This window comes from Cajanus cajan, chromosome 4, assembly GCF_000230855.2.
Source record: "Cajanus cajan strain Asha chromosome 4, NIPB_CcT2T_4, whole genome shotgun sequence".
NCBI lineage: Eukaryota > Viridiplantae > Streptophyta > Magnoliopsida > Fabales > Fabaceae > Cajanus > Cajanus cajan.
The window spans coordinates 73,162,064-73,180,313 of record NC_138520.1 but is presented as its reverse complement, the minus strand read 5'-3'; the positions used below and the strand labels follow the sequence as shown (position 1 = coordinate 73,180,313).

Below are 18,250 nucleotides of genomic sequence, written 5' to 3'. Positions count from 1 at the left end.
ATGTTTTAATGGAGTTTTAGGAACCATGCATGACCAGTCGAACTTTTGTTTAGAGACTAAAAATCTTAACAAAAATAAAGTTAAAGAACTTTAATTAGTCAAACTTTTGTTTAAGAACTAAAAACCAAATTTCAAAAAGTTTTGGGACAAAAACACTTGGTTAACCCTAGATTATATGCACCGGTTATGGTGGACAACCCAAATATATCTCCACCATTATGGAAGATAATTTTTCACAATTAGATGTATTGAGTTTTAAATATACGAATGAGAATTTTTTTTTAATTTTTAATTTTTTTAATCTTTTATCTTTTGTTTTTCTTTTAATATTTTTTTTATCTTTTTCAATGTACCTTTTCCTACAACATATACGTGTAATTAGAGGTGATAATGAACCGAACTAACTTAAAAATAATTTAAAATTTGATTTAATAATTAATTTGTTAAACTTCATTTATGAATTAAGTGAGTTAAATTTTAACTAAAGATTAAACTTGATAAATAAATGAACCGAATTTGAATTGTGTATAGTTCAATTGGTTTAGTTCACAACTTGACATATAAATATATAATTTATATAATTAACTTTTTATTTAATTTTAGTTTATTAAAATTTGAAAAAATTTTCAAAACTTAGTCATAAGTTAATCTATAAAATATATAAAGGGGATTCACCATTTTCATGTACACAAATTTTAAGATATTTTTATCCTTTATTTATTATGATTTGTACAATTATTTTTTTTTTTAGTGGATGATAATTCAGTAATTTCACTTAATTAATTTAAATAAAATTTATTATTTTTCAAAAATAAATTGCTAACATAATCATTTTGTAACATCTATATCTCATAACGTTAATAAGGTATGAAATGCCTTTTTCGCTAATAATAATAATAAAATAAGTGAACATTTTAGAATTTTATAATTATAAATTAAGTTTTCTATTGTTTTATACAGGAGTAGTTTTAGTTTATACAGACTTATTTATAATCATATTTCTTTAGAATTGTACATTGTAATCTTACAAAAACTAATAAAATAATATTTAATTTTTTTAAAAAAATAAACAATTATTTTATCTAAAATATATTATTAAATTAAAATTTTGAAATGTATTAAATTAAAAAAAAATCTTGACTCATGATTCAAACTAAGCAGTTGAACTGAATTGCTAACAAACTTAAATCGAATGAAATTTGAACTAAAAATTTTAAAAAGTTGAGGTACATTGAGTTGCAGTCAACTTGAATGATGATATATGCAATTCAACTCCCAGTCTCCCACCCAATCGCCATTGCCCCACTTAATCTCCATTACGCCATCTTGACAATACTGTCACCGTCACTTACGTGAAGGACATTGGTTCTCCACCGATTCCAAACACAGCACATCCGAAGTCACCAAAGAACATTGGTTTTCCAATTACGACAAGGACACTGCTTCATCATCTAAGGTTTCTCTTGGACAAGGAAACTGCACTGCTGCTCTCTGCCAACACCTCTACAGGAGACTACAGTTGGAGATTTGCGTTGCATGTGTGGTGGATCGAAATGAGACAGACATGCTTCTTTTTGTCATAAATTGATAGGCTTACAACAATCTTTCTTAAGAATGGGACTAGTTTGATTTGATTGAGAGAAATCTCCCTAGAATTAAATAAGAGGGCAATGATCGGTTGAAGCCAAAATATAATTTTATATATGAAAAGTGAAAACATCTTGTAGGACTTATGGATGCCATGACGATATATAATGATCATCAACCTGCTTAGGAAAAACATTGGGTCCTCATCATGAGAGATAGACTAAAGTAAATTTAGAAATCTCTAGCAACATAGATATGGTAAACGTTTTGGACGTGGGATCTTCATGTGGTTAAGTTTGATCTTGCAATGGATCAAGAAAAATTCATTAGTGGTGTCCCAAACACGATCTGTGATCACTATCTTACTGAAAGGCCATGGACTCTAAATTTTGTTTCTCTCTAGATGCAAAAAATAATAGCACATTAATTTGGAAAAGGTTTCCTTGTTAGGGCATGGTAGGACAAAAATGTTCAATTAGTGTTGGCATTAGCGATGAGAGACCAATGAAAGTGGATTTGGTGACTATGAATGTAGATAGGTGATGGTTTGCAAGAATGTGTTTGGAAATCAACTAAAGCCTTCTTGTTGTAGGGCACTTTTAGTTCATAAATCACCAGTTTAACGTGGAGCATGAGGGTTTCCATTTAGTTTTCAGCGTTGTGGTCTTTAATTATAGTCACATTGTAGGGACATGTCCAAAGAGAAAGAAGAGACATTGTCAACAATCACTTTCGATGATGAAAACACAACATTAAATGTTGGACACAATGCAAGATAGCCTTAATTCATTACATGCCGATAACATTAACGAGTAAGGATCTTTACAAGCATTGTCTCATTGTTAAAAAAATTGTAGCTACGTCTGTGTGCATACAAGAATTGTTCGTAGAAAGTGTTGGGTGCTGTCGTTTTTCTTTTAATATATATTTTTACTGGTAATTATTTATTAGTCAGAAAAGTTTTTAATTAAGTAATAAATTATAAATAATTAATTTATTATCATTAAACAATTATATTAAAATTGATATTTTATTGGGAAAAACCCAAGTCCCACATCGACTAGAGATTAGGCAATTAAATAGTATATAAGTGGAGAGCAACCCTCACCTTACAAGCCGGTTTTGTAGGGTTGAGTTAGGCTTAATCCACTATTCTAACATGGTATCAGAGCCATTTAGATCCACTTTAAAAATGGGCCACCCACCATTCATTGATACATGCACCATGGGCATGAGGAGGTGTATTTCAAGTCCCGTCAATTAGAAAAGGGCCACCTACCATTCATTGCTACATGCACCATGGACATGAGGGGGTGTATTCAAGTCCCACCTACCATTCATTGCTACATGCACCATGGACATGAGGGGGTGTATTCAAGTCCCGCCAATCCTAGATCATTAAAAAGGGTCACCTACCATTTATCCACGTACCAAGCCCAATAGTGCTGGACGTGAGGGGGGTGTATTGGGAAAAACCCAAGTCCCACATCGACTAGAGATTAGACAATTAAATAGTATATAAGTGGAGAGCAACCCTCACCTTACAAGCCGGTTTTGTAGGGTTGAGTTAGGCTTAATCCACTATTCTAACAGGTGCCACGGGGATTACAAAAGTATGAGAGCCGTAAATTCTCTACCAATTTTTTTCCTATTGCATATTGACATCCATTGGCTACCTATCCAGTGGACAATGTTTTGGGAAGCTGGTATTGACAATGTTTTAGGACATGTTTTGAACCAATTTGGAATGCTGCAAACAATTATTCGGGAAAGGGAAAATCGTATCATTGGCGTTGAATTTTTGTTTAATGTGTTTCTAACAGTTTTCTGAACACACGTGAACTAGCTAGTGGTGCTGGTTGAGATAGTGTGCACAAAATATTATGTTTAAATTTCTTCATTGTACTTCTGGAGAGAAAAAAAAAACTCTTAACTTTTAAAATTCATCCAGTTGTATGACTTGGCTAGACTATTAGGTTACTTATTCAATCAATTATTCCACAATCTCTCTTTATCTAAATACTAATTTTGTCTTGCGTAAATAAAAAACTATAAAAAATGATAAAAAGTAAAACAAGAAAAGAAGAATGATATAAATAAATTAAAAAATAGTACAAAAAGTTTTTTTTTTCTCCATGTATTTTGATTTACTATAAAAATTCAAAATATAATTATATCAATTTTATTATGATTTGTTAAGGCAAATGTACCAATTGTCACAAGTAATAAAGTGGTTAGAAGTTCAAATATCAAATTTACATAGACTTGTACTATGATTAATTAATCTAATTTAATGTTAATTAGAAAAAATATAAAGAAAGATTGTTTGAAGGACACATAAAAATAATAAAAAAACGTATTTTAGGATTACAAAAATAAGAAGAAAAATTAAAAATAAATAATAGAAAATTTATAATAAGAGATGCTAGGTTGATTTTATTGACATTCCTCACATGCATCCTTTCTAATTATTGTTCAATTTTAGTAATTATTAAGTTAATAGAATAACCAAAAAAAATATTTTAACCATAATCTCTTAGGTGAGAAATTATTGATTTTTTAAGAAAAATCTCAATTCCTTAACAAAGTTTATTAAATAATCTGCATTAAGCTCGGAGGCCTAAAATTTGACTAATAAAACTTATGTTATTCCAAGTAATAAGCGTTATTCATTTTATTCTTTAAATTGTAGTTTCAAAATGATTTTTTAATCTCAAATAATTCTATGAGATAATATAGATGGTGACCAAGCCAAACACACACAACAAGAGAAAAAGAACAATAACTAATTAAATAAAAACATGAAGAATTGCATGGAGTAAAATAACCACATTAATTCCCAACAACTAGTGAATTAACCACTCATGACTTATGAAATCTCACAAAAAAACATCGACAGATTTTCAAGAACTCCATGATGGCTAATTCTATTCACTCTATATATTCTTTCAAATCCCCCTAATATATATATATATATATATATATATATATATATATATATATATATATATATATATATATATATATATATATATATATATATATATAGATAAAGAGAGAAAGAGAAGGATTATAATAACACTAGTATAACTTTTATTAAGTATCACACAACTCAATAACTTTATATTAAATATAAATTTCATAAATCCAATGTTTAGATCGAAAGTTCATATTATTTTATATGTTTATGTCAAAATTTATTAAAATTGAACAACAACTTGAAAGTAATCAAAGTGTTCATATTTTAGTATATTTTGAAATGTATATATTACGTTAATTTTGTTTTACAAGAATAAAGTATTAAATCATTTTGAATTAATATAAAATTTTGTGATCTAAGAGTATAGAACTTTCAATCTAATAGTTGAATTTACAAAATTCACATTTAATATAAAGTTATCGAGCAGTGTAATGCTTAGTAAAAGTTACACTAGTGTTTGTGGAGAATTTCGTTTGTAGTTTCTTTTTATTCGAACTAGCACGATTTCAATTTTAGGCGTGTGTGACACAACAGATTTCGCGACTTGTCAGTGATGAATCATACAAACAACATATGGAGTTAATTAATTAGGGTGCAATTTTAGCATAACAGAATATCTATGCTAATCATACAATCAATTTGATGCATGTGAACGTTGATGTGCATCGAATAAACAACATGTATATTGACTGCAGAAATCATATCCTTCATTCGATGTTAACAGAATTACAATTCGTAAGGATAATGAAAAGGATTCAGAAGACTACACTACGCTACACTAAGCTATGCTATGCTACGCTAAAAAGGAAAAAGAAATGGTGGTCGAGAAATTGTACCCAGCCTTCTTGTGCACGCGAGCCATATGCGCAGGCGAAAAGTGTGTGTGAGGTGTTGTGTGTGAGATTTCTGACCCTTTTCTACGAGCATGACTCGTCAATTTATAGAGATTTGAGGGATCATAAATAACTGTATCTAGCGTGTCACGAATATGTAACCGTTTTGAACCTCCACATCGTGGGTCACTTCATGCATGTCTTTTAGTAAATTCCAGAACCGCTTATAACCCCCCAAACCGCTCAACAGTTTGATACTTATCTCTTCGATTTACTTCGACCTCCCTTAATCGTGTCTGCCCTAAGTTCTTCATTTTGAGAGGTTGCAAAGTATGCTCATGAATGTCCGGATCCCTGAGATTTCGAGTAATATTCATGAAAAATATACTTGAGTGTTTCCTGATTCTTCCTGTACTTCGAGAGGTTGCGAAACTGTGAAGCCTTTTCGTGGGTGGCAGCTTCAAGGATTTTGAGTGCTTCACAAAAGATGTATTTGAGTATTTCCTGATTCTCCTTGTGCTTCGTATGTTTTCATTTCTAGAACTTCTCTTATACTATTTTTTGATCACCCACGATCTCGAGAGCCTCGCATTTCGAGCATTCCCAAATTACCTTTTTTTGTGCTAACAACTAGTATTATTATAACCTCCTCATATATATATATAGTTATATATATATATATATATATATATATATATATATATAGTTAATCACCTATACACTGTCAATATAAAGTTTTTTTACACTGACAACCAATCATATCTTTTAATAGTGTCATGTCAATGGCTTATTTAATGAAATAATAATAAAATAAAATAATTTAAAAGATATGATTGGTTGCCAGTGTAAAAAACTTTACACTGACAGTGTATAGATGATTAACTCACACACACACACACACACACACACACACACACACACACACACACATATATATATATATATATATATATATATGAGGAGGGTTCAAACGACACCGGTGTAACTTTTACTAAGTGTTACACCACTCAATAACTTTATATTAAATGTGAATTTTAAAAATCCAACCGTTAGATTGAAAGTTCATATCTCTTAGATCATATATACCAAATTTTACATTAATCTAAGATGATTTGATACTTCATTCTCATAAAATAAAATTAACGTAATATATACATTTCAAAATATACTAAAATATGAACACTTTGATTACCTTCAAGTTGTTGTTCAATTTTAACAAAATTTGGTATATATGATCTAAGATATATGAACTTTCAATCTAACGGTTGGACTTTTAAAATTCACATTTAATATAAAGTTATTGAGCGGTGTAACACTTAGTAAAAGTTACACCGGTGTCGTTTGAACCCTCCTCTATATATATATATATATATACACAAAATTTTATATTAATCCAAGATGATTTGATATTTCATTTTTATAAAATAAAATTGACGTAATATATACATTTCAAAATATACTAAAATATGAACATTTCAATTGCCTTTAAATTGTTCAATTTTAACAAAATTTGATATAAACATATAAAGTGATATGAACTTTCAATCTAACGGTTGAATTTATAAAATTCATATTTAATATGAAATTATTGAGTAATGTAATACTTAGTAAAAGTTATATCGATGTTATTATAATTCTCTTTATATATATATATATATATATATATATATATATATATTAAGTGTCTTTCTATTCTCTCACGTCTTAATTTTATGATGTTTGAAATGAGTTTTTATTTCGTGTTGACTCACTTAAAAAATAAGATTAACACGCTTAAGCGTGCTTGACAATGTGTCCACAGTACCGTTCATTCTGCTAAGTCATTTCCAAATGATTGGGCAAATTTTGAATTCTTCACGATGAAGGAAACTCAATTCCCTGAGCCTTTTCCAATTTGTTAAGTCCTTTCTAAAATGAAAATTTCTTGCTTTTGGGCCAAATATGCTACGCTCTTTTAATTTGGTTGGGTGGATTTTTTTGTTGCACTCCTTTCCTCTTTAGCTTAAATTCGCTTAGCCCTTCTATTTGGCTGAGCCAAATCATGGTAGGGCTTTTTTTTTTTGTTTTTCTGTTTTTTTTTTTAATTTGTTGAGCGAATTCCAAATCACTAAGCAGTTTTATAAATTTTTGGAGGTCTTGGAAATTCATGAATTCCGTAGAGAAAAAAAGTTCATTATCTCTTCAAAACTAAGTAATTTACACATCTTTTTTTTTTTTTTTTTTTTTTTAATTTTATTTTCACAGTATTTTGGAACTTTAAAACTATATTTCCTTTTAAAACTAGTTAAATAAATGTAAAAAAAAGATAAATCCTTTAAGTAAAAATGACACTTACCAATACTCATTAAAACTTAATTTATTTCAAAATTAATACATTTTTTCTCTCAATTCATTCTCCTTCAAAGTTATAAGTAATTTTCTTTTTTATTTTTTTTAAATAAATTATGAATAAAAGATAAATTAATTTGATATGTATACATAATAATTATTATAATATTATTATCTTAGATATGTATAAATAAATTTATGATCTTATCAGTATCCTTTAAATTTAATTACAAAAGCATTTAATACACTAATTTGAATTTATATATTGAAATATCAAATAATGTTCAATTTTTCTAAAAATTTACAGACTTAATTTATTTATTAAGAACTTTTAATTTAACAATTGAATTATAAGAAATTGATGTAAAATATGAATTATTTAGTAGAATAAGTCAATATAAATCTATTCTTGAAATAAGTGAATCCTTTTTTATTATATATATTCATATACATGAGATTATTAACATATTATCACCTATTTTTTAATTGGAGTATGTTAACAGCTTATACTAAAATTTTAAGAAAAAAACATTCCTCACTTTTTTTGATTAGAAAAGATTCTTATAATAATTTAAAATTTATTTTTAAAAAATAAAAAAAAAATTTCTCTCTCCTATTAAATTCTCTCCCATCTCATTTTTCTCTTCTCCCTTCATCTGTCTCCCTCTTAAATAAATAAATTGCCTTTTCTCAACCAACACCGGTAGCAGTCATGGAATGTAGTGTTGCTAAAGGCACAGAAAACAATTTGGTCGAAAAACATTAAAATAAGTCAAAATATAAACTGTAGGACCCAATTTTCTCATATTAACGCATCATTTATTGATTTTTTATATCTATACTAATATATAAAAAGGATACTTTTTTCAATAATTATCCTAATTTTCATATTATCTATTGATTATTTTACCCTTCTATTTTAAAAAAATTTAAAATATTTTTTTATTTATTAAATTTAAAAATTTAAAATTAAGAAATTAATTAAAACACTAATTAAATTAATATACTTTTATTTAATTTTTTTTATTTTTAATAGAGACATAAAATGCCTCAACTCTGCTCATACAAATAATAACGCTGAAATATGCGTAAAACTCAACATGACTATCACACGGTTAGTAAAACCAAGTAATATGACCAAGAGAAATAACAATAAAAAAATAATACTATCATAACGAGAATAATTCAAATTATTATGTAAATAATATGGAACGCAAATTTTAGATTTTAGAATTCTGAGTTGGAGGCTAATTTGGATAATTCAAATTAGGCCCAAATTTATTGTGTCCTCCCCTCCCTCCTCAACCTTGTATTTGAGATTGGTGCCCCTTATACCATTTCATCATATAAGTTGTTTCTTTGTTGTTTACAAAAAAAAAAAAATTGAGTGATACCATTAGCCCAATTCTCCTTTCACTCGATTCTGAGTTTTTGACAAAAACATGAATAAGAGGATTCAGTTGGAAAAGAAAGGATCAGGTCTCTTTACGGTTGTATAAACAACTGCACAAAATGTAGGCAAAAAACAATATTATTTTTATATAATTTTAATTTAAAAATACATTTTAAAATTTCATTCATCCATTGGATGCAACTTTACATTTTTTTTTTCTTAACTGCGGTGATCCTAATCCGAAAAGGAAAAGACGGATACAGTGAGAGATGAGAGATGAGGGGAGGAGAGAGAAATGAGTTGAAAAATGAATTTAATAGAAGTGAGAAAATATTTTTTTTAAAAAAATAAAATTTAAATTATTATAATAACTTTTATTCAAACTAATTAAATAAAAAAAAGAGTGATTTTATTTTTAAATTTTGATATAAGTTACTAATATATTCTAATTAAGACATATGTAAGAATATGCTAACAATTATATATATATATATATATATATATATGAGATCTACTTATTTTAAGAGTAAGTTTATCTTGATATATTTCGTTATAATAATTCATATTATACATCAAATTTTAATGATTTAACTGTTAAATTAAAAATTATTAATATATAAATCAAATGATGGAACACCATTCTTGAAGGCCATAGGACCTTTGGCAAGAACAATGTTAAGAAAAATGTAGGAAGAGTGAGTTCAAGGTAAATGTAAAAGACTTATGCTTCTGTTGAGCTATAAGCTTATTTCATGGTTCATTCTTCTTTTTGCATATTTTTCTTGTAAATATTTTCTTTTATTTTGACCTTGTATTTTGGGTCAAGTAGTGTAGGTAATTATGTCCTTGGATTATTTTTACTTGATCATATAATTAATAGATTAGGGGAGGTGTAATTAGCTAAATTTTGTTAGACTTATTTGGGTTTGGATGATCCAAATCTCTTTGTCCCACAGGTTTGGACGTCCACTTACTTATGCAAGTAGTTTGGACGTCCAAACTAAGTCAAGCTTGCCATCCAAGTTATAAATTAAGTCACATAGCTTTGATAATGACATCTCAACAACTTGTTAAAAGTAATCATTAGTTTAGTAGTTGTAATGATTAGGTTAGTTAGATGGAGTTAACTTAAGCTAACTTAGGTTATTCTTAAAGTAGGATTAACTTAATTTGTTCCATAAGTTTCTAGATAATTAACTAGACTTATAAAAATTAGAGTTTGTTAGCTTAAGTACAAGATAATTAATCATGATTACACTTAATCATGGTTAGTCTAGCTTGCACTATAAGTCAACTAAACTCTATATATTGTAGTTTTAACCCATTTTGTACTAGTTTTGAGTATTATACATGATTTGGATGAAATTCTTCTCCAAATTCTCTTTCAAAGCTTATTTCTCTCTTTGAAATTCTTCTTTTTCTCTTATCCTTTTCTTGAGTATGGTGAAAATTTGAATAGACTTATCACACTTCAAGAGTGTGGCGTTACCTAAGAAACCAAAAAGTTAAAGATCTATTCAAGAAGTTTTAAGGAGAAACTATATCAATCAAGTTTTTCCTAAGGTTTCCATCATCGTCTATAAATTTTTTAAAAAAACTTGAAAACTATTTGATACTTTATTTCATTAATTCAAATTGATGGATAATCATAAAATTTGCAAACTTGATCTATACATTAAGAACTTTTAATTCAACGACTGAACCATTAAAATTTGATATAAAACATTAGTTATTAAGTGAAATAAGTTTACCAAGACTTACTTTTAGAGTAAGTGGATCCGTTCTCTTTCTCTCTTTCTCTCTCTCTCTCTCTCACACACACACATATATATAAGTCTATTTAGAGTTATTCTAAGAGTATGTCTATTTAGATTTATTCTACTCAAAATTTAGTTTACATAAAATTTTAATGATCTAATCATTAAATTAAAAGTTTTTAATATATACATTAAATCTATAAATTTTTTAAAAATTTAAAAATTATTTAATACTCTATTTCATTAATTCAAATTAATGTATAAAATATTTTATGATTGCCTATCAATTTAAATTAATGAAACAAAGTGTGGAAGAACGTATGTAAAAGATTTTGATGATGCCAAAACAATTGTAGAAAACAAGAAGTCAAGTTAAAGCAAGGTGATCAAAAACAAAAATCTCAATGTATTTTCGATAAGTCTTGTCAACCTAGCTTTATATGTAAAAAGAAATCTTTAGAAATATTGCATAAGGTTCTTGGCCATTTAAAATAAAGAATTTCAAAGAAAACCCAAATATAATTTTTTAAAAAGGTTTTGAAAATAGAAGTTTTTTTATATCTTAAGTTTTAACAGTCTGGTAATCGATTACCGGTACATGTAATCGATTACCAGAGGATGAAACTCATATGTTCAAAATTCACTTATTAAAACGTGCTCTGGTAATCGATTACCCATTCCCTGTAATCGATTACCAGAAGATAAAAAATTCAAAATTTGAATTTAAAGTTTACAACGTTCCAAACTGTTTGAAATTAAACCGTTGTAATCGATTACCAATTCTTGTAATCGATTACCAGAGCCTATTTTCTGAAAAATTTTAGAAAGTCACAACTCTTCATGAAAAGTCATGACCTATGAAACAATCATCTATAAATACCAATAATTTTTCAGAAAAAGGTTACGAACTCAATTGTGAAAAATTATCTTTATAATCACTTGGCCAAAATCATTTGCAAATATTATCTAAAGAGTTCTACTAGATCAACAAAGTGTAAAATCCACTCTTCAAAGAGAGTTGTTCTACTTCATTCATCTCATCTATTGATCTGTAAAGGAGAAAGTGTTGTTCTCCTTGGTGGTCTGTGATTCTCAACACAAGAAAAGGGAATTCCTAGGTGTTGGAGAATTTAAGTCTTGTAAAAGTTACAAGCATAGTGAAAAATCTCAAGTGGGAGACTTGAGGACTGGATGTAGGCAAGGTTGGCCGAACCAGTATAAAATCAAGTTTGCAATTCTCTTTCCCTATACTTTTAATTTTGTTGTGAAGTTTTTGCATCATTACATACAATTTGTTTATGATATTGATTTTATAAGAAAGAAGTTAGAAAAACTTATAAAGAGAAGAAAAATTAAATAACTTAATTCACCCCCCCTCTTAAGTTACACGAGGCTACTTGACTAAGAGCACCTCCAATGGGAGGTGCTTAGTGGGTTGCTTATTGTTAAGCAACAGTTCTTATAGGAAACTCCCGTTGGAGTGATCCTACATGGCACTTGAATTGCTTAAAAAATTTTCAGTGTTGCTTGTACAAGGTACGTTGCTTAGCATTGAGGAGAGAAATCTGATTGGCTAAAATGCATCTACCTGGAAAATGGTTCAGATTTAAGAAAATAAAAAAAATTGAAAAGAATGTGCTTAGCTCATTTTCGTCTCCTCCGACACCCTCCGCGCATGACCAGAACGGCAGCCGACGACCACCGCGTGACCAGAACGGTAGCCAGAACCACCGCAACCACCGCGAGCGCCAGAACCCCCCGCGTGCGACCCAGAACCCCCCGCCCAGAACCCCTCCGCGTGCGACCCAGAACCCCTCCGCGTGCCCCTCCGCGCGCGACCCCTCAGCCCAGACCACCTCCGCGTGCGACCCAGAACCCCTCTGCGTGCGGCGAGGGCACTCTTTCTTGCCTATTGGCGCGTGCGTCAATGCTCACCGCACAAAAACGAATATAGCCCCAAACTCGTGCTTAAAAAAATGCACAAACAAATTCACTTATTTAGAATAGCATTTTTTTTAGATTATATATATAAGATAGATGATTTTGTTAAGCTTTTTTTTTTCGGGTATAATTAATTCATAAAGAAGTGTAAAATTTACATTAATTTAATTTCTAATAAATTAATAATTAATTACTCAAAATAATTCTTTTTATCTATTAGAATTACAATACCATTTCAATATTAGAGTTTAAACTTAAGAGTGAATACTTATTATTCCAATTCTTTTTATTAGACTAATTTTAATAGTTCATTTAATATTTTTTTAATAATAATGGTATTAATACTTCACTGTAATTGTAAATATACATAAAATAAATATTTCTTTAATAATATAATTTCATACACAAACAATGTTAGGTATTAATTGTCAATATTAGGTAAGGTGTACATATACAATCAACAAGTTATAAATGTAATAAAGAAGTGCTGCAGTAAAGAAATTGGCTGAAGTGAAGGAAACAGCTAAACATTAGTGCAATGTATGAAATTCTCATGAAGGACACATCTGGAATGACTAAGAAGCAGCTCAAAGATTATGAATTGACTTGTAATTTTATTAGGCCCAAATTAGGAGATTAAATATTATTGTGATTTTAATTTATGTAAATTAGACTAGTTTTATTGTGTAATTTTTTTTATTATTGTAATTTTTGGTATTTCTTTTTATTAATAAATTTATTTTTATTATTGTAATTTTTTGTATTTTTTTATTATGTAATTTCTTTTTATTATTAAAATTTTTGATATATTTTTTATTATGTAATTTCTTTTATTATTGAAATATGAGTTGTAAAAAAATTGAGGTGTCAAAAAGTGTAATATGAGTTGTAAAAAAGTTGAGGTGCTTATAAGCAATTTCTATTGGAGCAAAAGTTGTAAAAATATAGTATGAGTTGCTTATGAGTGACGTGGCACAGTGGGACCCATTTAAAGTGGTTGGAAGTTGCTTATAAGCAACTCCCATTATAGATGCTCTAACACAAAGTATAGAATAATTTTTAAAATTTTAAAAAATTTATAGACTTGATATATATATATATATATTAAAAACTTTTAATTAAATAATTGAATCATTAAAATTTAATATAAAATATAAATTATTACATAAAATAAATCTAGATGGATTTTCTCTGTAAGAAAATCCCCTGTACATATATTTTAGTGCGAGTGATATATGATATGGTCTGGCCTCTGTTGTATCTTTCTTACATCCACCTCCTGAAAAAAGAAAGATGTAAATTAGTGCTTAACCACTACGTAAATTAGTCCTTCCATCTATGCATTCGAATACGTAACAAAATATTGTATTTCTGAAAGATACCTGCTTTTTCTTAGATGTTGGTTCTGTTGTCTTCCTTTTCTTACAAAAGCTTTTTCCAACTGCAAGTGATTAACTCCCTCTCCAACTACCAATTAACACAATAATAACACCATGCTTTGTGATGTGACTCACAAAAGTGATCCATACTAGTGTATCAAATACTCCCATAACAAATGTTTGGTAGGGCTTTTTGGAGAAGCTAGTAAATTACAGAGCAAATCGAGTGGTTATTATTCAGGTTTCGCAAGACTATATATAAAGGGTCTGTAAAGGAGATTACCGTACGTAAATGTTAAAAAAGAAAGAAGATTGTGTGGGATTTCACGAAAGCTTATGAATATATGATAATTTCCAACTTATCAAAGATATATAACATAATAAAATATGAATGATATATGCTTCAATAATTCTTTTATTTATATGATGCAATAAACAAGAACATAGCTACACGAGTTGGGTTTAGGGGAAGATAGTTCTCAAAACCTGGCCGTTGGGAAAAACATACTGTCTGTGTTTCTAAAAAATTAAGATTGTATCCCTAGAAGAGTATACTCATAAAAAATGTATATAAAAAAAGAGAGACTAAAAAGACATGAACAGATTATCAACGATCATTTCATCATAAAACTACAACGAAAACTTTCCATGCTCATAAACCTGGTCCTCTGGAATACAAATTGTTTGATACACTAGAAGGGATCACCATTGCATATCACATAATCCTCAAGAGACTGAAAGCCACAAAAATAATCGGAATATGGTGAATAAGTTAAAGAGATATCTAAAGGTATAGCTTTCGATGGCTGGCTGTGGCTTATGAATTGTTTAACATCACACAATTTATAGATAGAGTTATAGAGTAAGAGATTTTAATTTCGATGCAAGGTGTACATGGTTATAATAATTCTTGCATTACAATTACTAGCAAGAAAAAGGCACTTCGTGCCTGTATTATATTTTAAAAAAAAAAAATAATAAAAAAAAATAAAATAAAATGTTATTCATAAAAAAAGTAGTTATTGACAAATAAATAAAGGATAAAATAGTTCATATAAAAATAAAAATAAAAATAATTATTGAAAGTAGTATTCCTTTTATATATTAGTATAGATTTAGAGGAGGGTTCAAATGACACCGGTGTAACTTTAACTAAGTGTTACACCGTTCAATAACTTTATATTAAATGTGAATTTTGTAAATCCAACCGTTAGATTGAAAGTTCATATCTCTTAGATCATATATATCAAATTTTATATTAATATAAGATGATTTGATACTTCATTCTCATAAAACAAAATTGACGTAATATATACATTTCAAAATATACTAAAATATGAACACTTTGATTACCTTCAAGTTGTTGTTCAATTTTAACAAAATTTGACATATATGATCTAAGAGATATGAACTTTCCATCTAACGGTTGGATTTACAAAATTCACATTTAATATAAAATTATTGAGCGGTGTAACACTTAGTAAAAGTTACACCGGTGTCGTTTGAACCCTCCTCATAGATTTATTAGTTTGAAATTCTTAAATTTGATTAAAAAATATTTTTTTCTAATTTTTTAAATTAAAAGGATATAATGGTAAAAAAAAGTAGAGATCAAGGTAGTTAGCCAAAAATGATATCTTTTTTATATATTAGTATAGATTTTTAGAATACGACTTTCAACCAAACACAATCTTAGTAAATCAATTTATGAGACGAATGTTGTTTTTTTTTATTTATATATATTATTTTAACATTATCACTAATTCACGTAAGAGTCCGAATTTTCCTAATTATTATTTATTATGATGGCTATTTAAATTCACTCGCAAGGTTTTATTCACTCCAACAACCATTCTTCCACCAACACACGTACGCACAGTGATAAGTGTAAACTACTTACTTCACATCTCTCTCGCAACTTAATTACTTGTACAATCTCAACTACCAACATATATATCAAGCAGATTGACGCTGTTTATATAAGCACCAGTAACAAAGTGTCAAAGTGCATAGAAAACTGGAGTAATTTGTTTTCTTAATCATGAACTCGGATTCGATTTTCACTTTTTATATGAAATTATGAACTATGAAGATATTATTTTACTTATTATAGGGTTGACTCGGCGAAATTGAGTTATATTTATAAAAAAATATTGAAACAAAACAAAATTATCATAACATATTTTGCGGTGAGTAGAGAAATAAAATAAAGACATCTAAAGATATTTAAGGTAAAAACCTTTCCTTAATGTGGAAGGTGAGCAGAGAAATAAAATAAAGTCATCTGTAGGCCCATAGCACCTCGGGTAATTTTTCATTTCGCTCTGTGTAGTCCGAAAAGGGGGGAGTGCCTGCAACGACACTCTAACGTTCAAGAAAGTGATCGGTGTAATAAATGCGGTAGTTCAAAGTTAGTTACGTACCTCGTTGAAGGTCTATTTATACTAGTTGTTGTTGGGCCGTGATTAGGGAATGACTCTCGGAAAATTAGGGGGATAAACAGGTGTATCAAGTAAATTAATCTCGTCCTAATTCACCTGGCTTAACTCCGTGTCCTCGAGTATGAGAACCTAATTGGCCGACCCCAATACGACCGGGTCGGCCGGGTCGGTTGCACTAGGTTGGTTCAGTCTGGTCGGTCATACTAATGTTTTCGGCCTGGTCAGCCATCCGGTATATAGCCCCCACAGTGTCGAGGACTATGAGGACGAAGGCGATTATTAAAGTAAGCTTCAGCCAACCATGGCAAAACTCCGAGTCCCTCCAAGCGTGTTGTCTAATCGTAGAAACAGGTGTGCTGTTAGAGGGGGTCGGGTATTTGCTAAGAACTAATGACTGGTTATGGCAAGGATGATGTCATGCTACACACCATAGGCCTTTGTTGAGTACACTTGGCCGAGCATATCATATATGACGTCACGCGGCACGTGGTGAGAGCGGTTGAAAGTCTAACGGTCGTGAGATCTGGACCGTTCAACGATTGGGATCCAACGGCTGGAGATCCGAGGTGTCTTTTCACCTTCTCATTTACCCTTGCCTATAAATAGGTGGAGTGTTTGAGACTTTTACACGCTGTAAAATTTTTGATTCATTGTTCATCAGAGAACGACCGAGACAACCGAGGCAATTGAGTAAGGTGAGAATTTCTATTGCTTTGCCCTAGTACTAGATGGGTAGTGGGTATTCCTCGGCTAGGAGTTAGACATCGTCAGAGGCGTCGGGGTCTTCGCCTACGGGAGAGGGATTGGGCTCGAGCGAGGTGTCAAGGTTGTCGTCCTTGCATTGCGAAGTCGTCTTTCCTTCGGACTTCGCCGATCAAGAAGACGATGGGGACGAGGTAGTGGAGGTGCTACCTCCCCCCGTGACCGTAGCGGTCCGTGGAGATGAGGGGTTCGGTGTGTTCTCGGTGGCGAGGGATGACAGGGCCGATCAAGTTAGGGTAAGCGGCAAAGGTGCGGGTCGCGACGATGCGGCGAACGACGAGGTGTGGGGTCACGCGGTGTCTCGAGCCAAGATCGATTATGGGACAGTGGAGATGCCTGAGTACGAGTGGGTAGATGGGGAAGTCGGTATCTACTTTTCCTCCTTCTCGGATCAAGGTTTGCTAGACAAGTTCGTGAAGTTGGAGAAGTGTTTCGGGAGTGGGGAGGGTGAGTTGCCTTTGATCGCCGAGGCGTGCAACAACGAGGGCCCGAACACCGATTTTGTGTTCTTGGACCGTGGAGCCGAGGAGAGCTACTTCTTCAACGCTGACATGTGTTGGTTCCAAGATTTGGGCATAAAGCTGCCTTTCGATGATTTTCAGATGGGAGTGCTCCAAACCCTAAATGTGGCACCGACCTAACTACATCCAAACGCTTGGGCAGCGATGCAAGCCTTCAGAAACTTATGCCTTTGCCTGGGTATCACTCCTCGACCTCTGTCATTCCTCTACTATTACATTTATCGTCCGAGCAAGCTGACCAAATGGGTTTCCTTGGCTCGAGTGCCGAAGCGTGGTTTCTTGAGGGTGTTCACGTCCTCCTACAAGGGTTTTAAGAGTGGTTTCTTTA

General features: G+C 30.4%; 1 long non-coding RNA gene across 1 annotated transcript; it reads right to left on the bottom strand.

Moving 5' to 3' along the window:
• Positions 1-13,931: 13,931 nt before the first annotated feature.
• On the bottom strand, positions 13,932-16,485 carry LOC114916536 (uncharacterized). Its single transcript, XR_003805077.2, has 2 exons — positions 14,202-16,485; positions 13,932-14,098 (listed from the first exon to the last, which is right to left on the bottom strand). It is a non-coding gene; the product is annotated as an uncharacterized LOC114916536 (long non-coding RNA).
• Between the last annotated feature and the right edge of the window lie 1,765 nt (positions 16,486-18,250).